General features: G+C 40.1%; 1 protein-coding gene across 1 annotated transcript in view; it reads right to left on the reverse strand.

The window, feature by feature from the left end:
- LOC129720979 (semaphorin-2A) overlaps positions 1-8,065 on the reverse strand; it is a 248,267-nt gene extending 240,202 nt beyond the window's left edge. Inside the window, exon 1 of the mRNA XM_055672969.1 lies at positions 6,335-8,065. The gene's annotated coding sequence lies outside the window, so the exon portion shown is untranslated. The remainder of the gene's footprint in view (positions 1-6,334) is intronic.
- Between the last annotated feature and the right edge of the window lie 212 nt (positions 8,066-8,277).

Here is an 8,277-nt window from a genome sequence, read left to right on the forward strand (position 1 = left end):
TATTACGTTCTGCTAGGGTGCCCTAGGAAAAACTGCCAAGAACAACATTCATACTTAATTGATTCATATCTCGATGGTTCTTCAACAAATGTTCAGCCTTTGGGAACCAATGAACTCGGCTTCTAGTTCATTGGAAACATATAACCCTAAAAGAAACAAGATGTCAGAAAAAGTTCTACGCGTTGCAAAAAGGAACATTTTGATACACACTCCCAAAATCCGGAACTTTTCCGGTGTTCATTGATCAAGTCATGTTCTCAAGTAATACTAAGAAACCAGGATAGTTTTTTAGTAGAATGAAACCGGTTTCATCGAAATTGATTCATTTTTCGTGAAGTCCTGGCTATTTGAAAGTTGACATTTTGCCTATCTCAATCATTTTGTCTACCCCCAGTAGATTAGTGTGGAAACTATAAATTTCTTAAAAGAATTGTCATACAGATTACAGATTTTTGCAAAGACAGACAGATTTAAATACTGAAAACCTGTGAAAGATTTTTCGAAATTCAAAAACCAGCTTGAAATGTGGCATTTCCGTGTAAAATCCGTGTAAAACTAAATTGTAAAAACGGATGATATGACTGATTGAAATATAATTTTCAAATTGAAGTCAAGTCACAAGGATATGAGAGTTGTAAACAATTTTCTACAAATTTAAAATAACACGGAAAAAATAAAACTCAGTGCCGTGACAATAAAATGTGTATCACCCAAGTTTTATCGAAGGTTAATATCTTCGATTTTTCGATTACAATAAGATCGCTTTCCTCAGAATTCTCATGCTTTCATTTACACGGATCTTAATTTGATAATTTACGTGTATTTTCTTCTAAAGGTGATTTTACGGGTATGCTTTTAATCATATTTACTGTCGAGCGTTTATTCACAGTATCGGTTTTACTCCGGTTTGTAAGCGGTCAACACTTTCATTTGATTCCCTTCGTTAGTGTACATCACAGTAGGCTCCCTCTCGTAAATGTAGAACGACCGTCGGCTCTCGCACATAGAAAAAATGGTGTTTTAACATTCGCGCATCGAAGAGATACACTTTGTCATTTGTTTAGCGATGTTCTTTGGTTTCTTTTATGTCTACTGTATTCTATTACTGTTTAGAAATATCATTACAATATCAATGATATAAGGGTCATTCCTATGGGCGCAACTAAGGAAAATTTCTAGGGGGGGGGGGGGTAGTTTTCAGGTATGTAATTTTAAAAAACAGAAAAAGGAGTTTTAATATGCTTTTTTAATAACGCTTAAAATATTGTCGCAACAGCAGAAAAAATCACTTCGGGATAGAATCTCCGAAGATGTACTGAATATCTTGTACACAGCGTCAACGCCAATCTCTTTCAGCAACACTGATTTGATATTGAGGAGAGCCAGGTTTGGTAAACGGCTGGGCAGTGCTTTTCAACAGCATATCCGTACTAGCTGGAATATAATAGACCCCAGTGTCGTTGCCCTATTCCTACCTCCACGTGTTACCGACTGAGATACGAGCAATCAAGGGAAAACCGGTGAACCGGTGGCAGGCATGGGGAAACCACAGCACTCCAATGCGCATGTGGCCCATCTTCTAATAAACACACCACGCAGTGCATTTCGTATTACCCTTCGTCGCGAGCTCAAGACAAAACACTGGAGAGCCATTCGTAAACACGCCAACCGAGGATTTTTAACTTCGGCACATGAGGCAACCGAGGGCTTGCAGTTTCGGGGAACACACAAGCATTAGTCGCCACGAAGAGATTGACAATGGAACAATAATGGATAGTTGGATGTTAGCCATCGCTTACAACCACCTGTAATATTTTTTTCATATGTACTTTTGAAAAAATGAAGCGTTTGAGAAAACACGTGTAGGCATGCGGGCTCTCGAGGGCTCACGAAGTTGAAAACACTCGGGTTTGTGTTTGCCGAATCTTTTGAAGGGCTGTTTTATCTAGAACACTGCGAGTTTTTCGTTTTGTATACGCACTGAAGGGCAATCTGAATACCCTCCGTGGCATCGCTTGAAACACACACGCGGGTGGTGTGGTTGGTTTAGACATGCCTGATCGGTGGGAACTTGGACGTATGCTGACAGGAAAGGGGTAGTTGTTCTCCTTAGAGACCCCACAGATCGTCATTGGGGACATGAACGGAAGGAAAGATTTATATAAGCCAGTGATCGGCCCGCACAGCCTGCACACCGTGACGAACAACAACGGCCAGCGATGCACCAACTTCGCAGCTTCCCGCGGGCTGGCAGTCCAAAGTCCCTTCTTTCCTCGACCAACGTACAGCAAAACAATTGACCACGTTCTCATCGACGGCCCGTTCTTCTCAGACATTACATACGTACGCACCAATCACAGTGCTGATCGGACATGTCCACTTCGATACAAAAAACTACAAAACCCTGATATAACCGGTAGTCCTCTACAGAAGTCCTCTTGGTGTTTTCGAACGGAAGGTGCTGTGGACTATCTACGATGGAGAACAAACGGACGACGGATAACGACGACAGCGCATGAACCATTAGCTACAAGCGCTGCTTGGAGAGAACCCCATTGCACACCTGGCGAAAGACAATAGGTTGAGGTGGACCGGTCACGTCGTAAGGATACCGGACGACAACCCTGTGAAATTACTTCTCTTCAGCAAACCCTACCGGCACCAAAAAGTAAGAAGCGCAGCGTGCATGATGACTCGACCAGATCGAAAGAGACTTGCGAGTGATGAGACGTCTGGGGAACTGGTGAAACACAACCCAAAACCGAGTAAAATGGCGACAACTTCTTGATACAGCACGAGTTACTACAGCTCTTGTCTGACTGGTAAGATGAGTAAGAGAGCTAGGTTTGAGAATCGATCCTGGGTGCAAAACTAGTTCTTAGCCAATGAATGACGAAATCTCAATTTGTGTTGATTTTGATGCTCTGAAAAGTAGTATGAAATGTATTTATATTGAATACAATCATTCTCTGGAAAATTCTAGGGGGGGCTAAACACTTTCTAGGGGGGCTGAAGCCCCCCCTAGCCTCCCCGTAGTTGCGCCCATGGTCATTCCATACGAAGTGACCACGAAAAAACACAAACTTGGACACGACCATCAGATTTTGCTCAAAGTTGGAAGAATTATTCATCTACTGTCACTTTGGAAAAATCCCGAATTTGGTGTCGATTGGAATACCCCCCGCTCTGTGGGACCCCTCTGTTTATTGCAAAGTCACGCATTTTTTGTTCAAAATCTCTTTTTTCTTTTTCTTACAATTCATAGACGTAAGATGCCCGAAAAATACTGATAGATGATTTTGGAAGGAAATGAACCGAGGAATCCAGAAAAAATATAAGTTTTGACAGAAAGTGTTGCCAGATAAATTATTTTTGTATTTGAAAACTAAATTTACATTTTTCGGCAAATGCAGCCATTTTGATTTTGAATTTGATAATTTTATCGTGTTTCTTGGAAAATTTCACATGAGAAACAACTATCATCCCGTACAGTTTATCGACGTAAGACACCCGGAAAACATTGATAGGTGAATTTTGAAGGATATAAACCAAGGAATCCAGAACAAATATTATTTTTGACCGAAAGTGTTGCCAGATTGATTATTTTTGTATTTTAAAACTAAATTTGCATTTTTCGGCAAATGCAGCTAATTTTATTTTAAATTTGATGGTTTCATCGTATTTCTTGGAAAATTTTACGCGAGAAACACTTATCACCTCGTGGTAATATGAGACAATCTTGAGATATAGCATTTTTACGAAAACAGTTCTGAATTTCGTAATTATTTTTCGTAAAAATGTTATATCTCAAGATTGGCTCATATTACCACGGGTCGATAAATGCTTCTTACGTAAAATTTTCTGAGAAACACGATGAAACCATCAAATTTAAAATAAAATTAGCTTCATTGGTCGAAAATGCAAATTTAATTTTAAAATACAAAAATAATCTATCTGGCAACACTTCCGGGTAAAAACAATTTTTTTTTCAAGATTCCTTGGTTTATTTTCTTCAAAATTCACCTATCACTATTCTGCTGGTGTCTTACGTCTACAAATTATAAAATAAAATATTTACGAAATTTAGAACTTTTTTTTGTAAAAATGTTACATCTCGAGATTGGCTCATATTACCTCGGGATGACAGTTGTTTCTCATGTGAAATTTTCCAAGGAACACGATGAAATTATCAAATTCAAAATACAAATGGCTGCATTTGCCAAAAAATGTAAATCTAGTTTTCAAATACAAAAATAATTTATCTGGTAACACTTCCGGTCAAAACTTATATTTTTCCTGGATTACTTGTTTTTTTTTTTTCTTCAAAAACCATCTATCAGTGTTTTTCGGACATCTTGCATCTATGAATTGTAAGAAAATGGAAAAAGTGAGGGGTATTTCAATCGACACCAAAATTGGAATTTTTCAAAAGAGACAGTAGATGAACAATTCCCCCAACTTTGAACAAAACCTGTGATGGTCGTGTCCAAGTGGCATGTACACTTCGTATGGAATGACCCATAAATAATTTCCAAAATCTCTGCACGCAACGTAAGTAGTTCTCATTTATAGAAAAAAACTGTTAAATCGTTGTGACAAAAAACATACGTTTAGGGAAAAAAATAGTGGTGGCAAGCACCTGTTTATCCTGTTTATTTCAGAACTTATTCGGACAGCGTACCTTGCTACAGTCGGAAGCAAAAAAGAGTTCATCGCAGAGAAAAGTTGTTGAAAATGGTCACTGCCATTTACAAGCCTGATTTCACCTAACTTTGTTACTTTGATTTTCATGACTTGTATCTTAATTTGAATATGTAATAAGTTGCTCCTTGGGATTTAAAAAAAACATTCTGAAAAACGTGTTACAACAACAATGATTTCGAAATTGATACGAAATTGTATCAGAAACTGATTCATTGTATAATATTTCATCCTACGATGTTTCAATAAAAGTACTAATGTTTGCTGTTGTTTCAACAACATAAATTAAAGTAACCCCACATTCTTTATTTTCGAGAACGATTGAGGGAAAATGTCCGACACAAAATAAAACAAAAGAGAGAGAGAGAGCGCGAGAGAGAGAAAGTGAGTGAGAGAGGATGAAAGAGAGAGATATAAATATTCAGTTTCAGTTCGTCGAATTTTAGTTTATTCTTGGGAAAAAGAGAAAAACTAACTCCTATAGGTTAGATACAGAGAAAATTTTTTTATTACAGAAAATATTAAAATTTATTAATTATTAATTGCAAATAAAACTCCGCCAACTTTGTTGGTGTTTTGAATTTGGATGAATAAATGAAATAATACAACTTCAATAATTGATTTTGAAAGTGTTTAAAATCCACTCCAGGTCTGTGAATGACAGTTTCTTGAAAATATTTATTCAGGTCGATGATTTAGAGAACAATATTAAAAATGTCCTTCTCAACCCACAAAAGTATTGAAATGGTGTCATTCATGCACAAAAAATCAACTTTAAAGGTTTTTGAATATTTAAGGTTTTATCATTTGCAATAATTTGAGAAAATACCGACCTTTCTCGAAAGCCACAAAACCTCAGAATTAAATGCGCTTTTATGTTGATCCATTTTTGCGTTTTCGCTGCGTCTTGAACAAAAATCGGTATATGAAGTTGGTATGAGAATGTTTTGGAACTTTTAAAAGTTCAGCTATAACTGAATTAAAAGTTAAAAATCATTCGCTTAGCCTTGACCGGAGAAAACTTGGTACGTAACTGGTTGTTAGAGCGATAGCAAATGAGATAATTGGAAGCACATAAAGCGTACTGGCTTGAAATAATTGATAGAAATCTGGCACAACGCACACCGTTTCTCATCCTGCTTCGCTTTCAGAGCAGCTGCTTTGTTGGGACTCAAGAAGAATCGTTTCTATTGACAACAGCGTCACGATTCCAAACCAACATCAGAGTTATTTAATTATACCTAGATTTCATACTGTTGCGCTTCTAGTTTATCGGGCGATTTTTGAGCCTTCTATGAAAAGAAATTCATTCAATCAAGTTTCTATTAAATAGTTCACAATCTTGCCTCGGTGTAAAAACGTATATTATCAAAAAAAAACAACTTCATTCAGGTATTCTTAGTTCATTTCCAATTAGAATGCATTTAATATACAAACGTAAGTGGAATTAACACTCTAGTACTAATCACACCCGTTTCACGCCACTACCCTTCGGTTTGTGCAACCCCCACCTAAACATAAGCAGAATGAACATCACAAACAATCCAGAAGCATTTCTCAATTTCATGCCAGGCTCGTACAGAGCCATTCACCGACTCGGACGGCTCTGTAGCAGTAGCATAAAATACGGTACCTTAATTGGATTTGCTCCGGTGATTCCCAGGGGTCGAGAGTTCCTACCGCATACACCTGTGGTAAATGGTCGTCGTCACCACCGTCGTCGCCGTCGTCGTAGCTTTCTTCTACTGCTTTCTCGCAGTCGTCGTCGTCGTCACTGGTGACGTCGTACGCGGTTGGTTGCCTAATTTCAAGCCATTTTTCATCCGCGAATAATCGGAGCACACTCTTCCAAATTAGATTTGCACTTTGGCCCCACGGTATGTGTCACACTACTTACAACAATTCTTCGCCTGCACCCCCGCTTTCCCTCGCAGTGGTTCCAGCTTTTCAACTCCCGCTTTCGGTTCGATGCTGGGCGGCAGTGGGTGGTAATGATTTTTCTTCTCAGCTGAGATTTTTCTTCCCAAACATCAATAAATGCACGTAATCACACAATAACAGAGGCAGCAGTAAAAATAACAGCAGCAACAACAATAATAAAAGCAGCCAACCGAGGAAATACCTTCACACAAAAGAGCCCCGTGACTGTCGGACGCACTAACACTAGCAAGGGCGCGGGTGGCAACGTACGGACGACGACGCTCGGAGAGAAAAGATTTTCACTTTTGTAATATTGTGGGTAGTGAAAGGGTGCAAGGTTCTGTTGATATTTCACTTTCACACATCTAAACAATGCGGAGGGCGAGTTTGGCTTCCACACGCACACACATAGCGGTTAGCGAAAAAACGAACCGAACGTCGATAGAGAAGAGAAGTAAAGAGCAACCGAACCGAACTGGCCAAGAGGAGGCCAGGGTAAGTCTGGAAAACAGAGAGTGGCGGCGGAAAACACTCACCAACACCTTGCTTCGTGCTGATAAGAGCACGGCAGACACTCGAGAATGTCCTGCGAGCCTCCGGTAGTAGCTTTACTGCCGGAAAGGGTGGTTACTGGCTCTCTAGAGAAGTAGCTCTCGGTTTCTAACGCTAATTTTCCTTTTTTGAATTCCTAACAGTGAAGGCGGTTTTCTGTTCGAGTTTATTGTGCATGAACTTCCTTCCTTCCTGGTACAACGGAGACGGATTCGATTGCTGGCTCCCGGCACCACAGCTGCTGCTGAGGCTGATGGGACCGAGAATTGTAATGTTCTGAGCGGGAGCGCACTGGTGCGAGCGGAACTCGAGGCGCGAGAATTTCCTTCAAAAGGCTCTTTGGGAGACGGATCTGGAGTTGGACAACGATTTTTCACCGCACAACCGATGTTGAGTTTTTGAACTTTTCACTGCTTATATGTACTTATGTTGATTAAAATACGACACTTGCTCTAAGAGCAGCGGTCGCTAGAGGTACAATTCATCGTTAGGAGATTAGAACACACGATTCTACAACTTATTGCATATTTTTTTTAAGCACGGACGCAATGTTGTTGGATGCTATTTGTGGCACGGATCACTAACAAAACCAGACTAACCAGCATGAGAGAGGTTCGTACGGTTCACAGGGCGAGAGCAACTTTTCGTTATTCGTGCACAGAGACGGCACTTCATGAAGGGGGCTAATTATGCTTAAAGTATCGACCGATCGTACACTGTTCCGGTTTATTGAATTTCATCGCCGAAAACTTCACGATACCAACCGCCACTTGGACTATTTTTCGTTTCCCAAAACAATCACTAAACACAATAAATAGACCAGAAACGTCACCGAACGAACGGAGAGCAGCTAATCACGACAGCACAACACTGCACAATCCCACTTCCTGTTACGTCAATGCCGTAAGCTGATGGGTTTGGTGTTGAGCAGGGAACAACAGATGCGCAAAAATATCGCACCTTCCAAGGGAACTGCCGTAGAAATTGCGCACCACCACCGAGACTGCCTGGCAGCGCTGGAACCTATACAGTGAGCGTCCGAGTCCGTCGCGTCACAACCGGGACACACGAACACATCCGCAAGCCCAGTGTTGGCCATGTAGC

Source organism: Wyeomyia smithii, chromosome 2 (assembly GCF_029784165.1).
Source record: "Wyeomyia smithii strain HCP4-BCI-WySm-NY-G18 chromosome 2, ASM2978416v1, whole genome shotgun sequence".
Taxonomy (NCBI): domain Eukaryota; kingdom Metazoa; phylum Arthropoda; class Insecta; order Diptera; family Culicidae; genus Wyeomyia; species Wyeomyia smithii.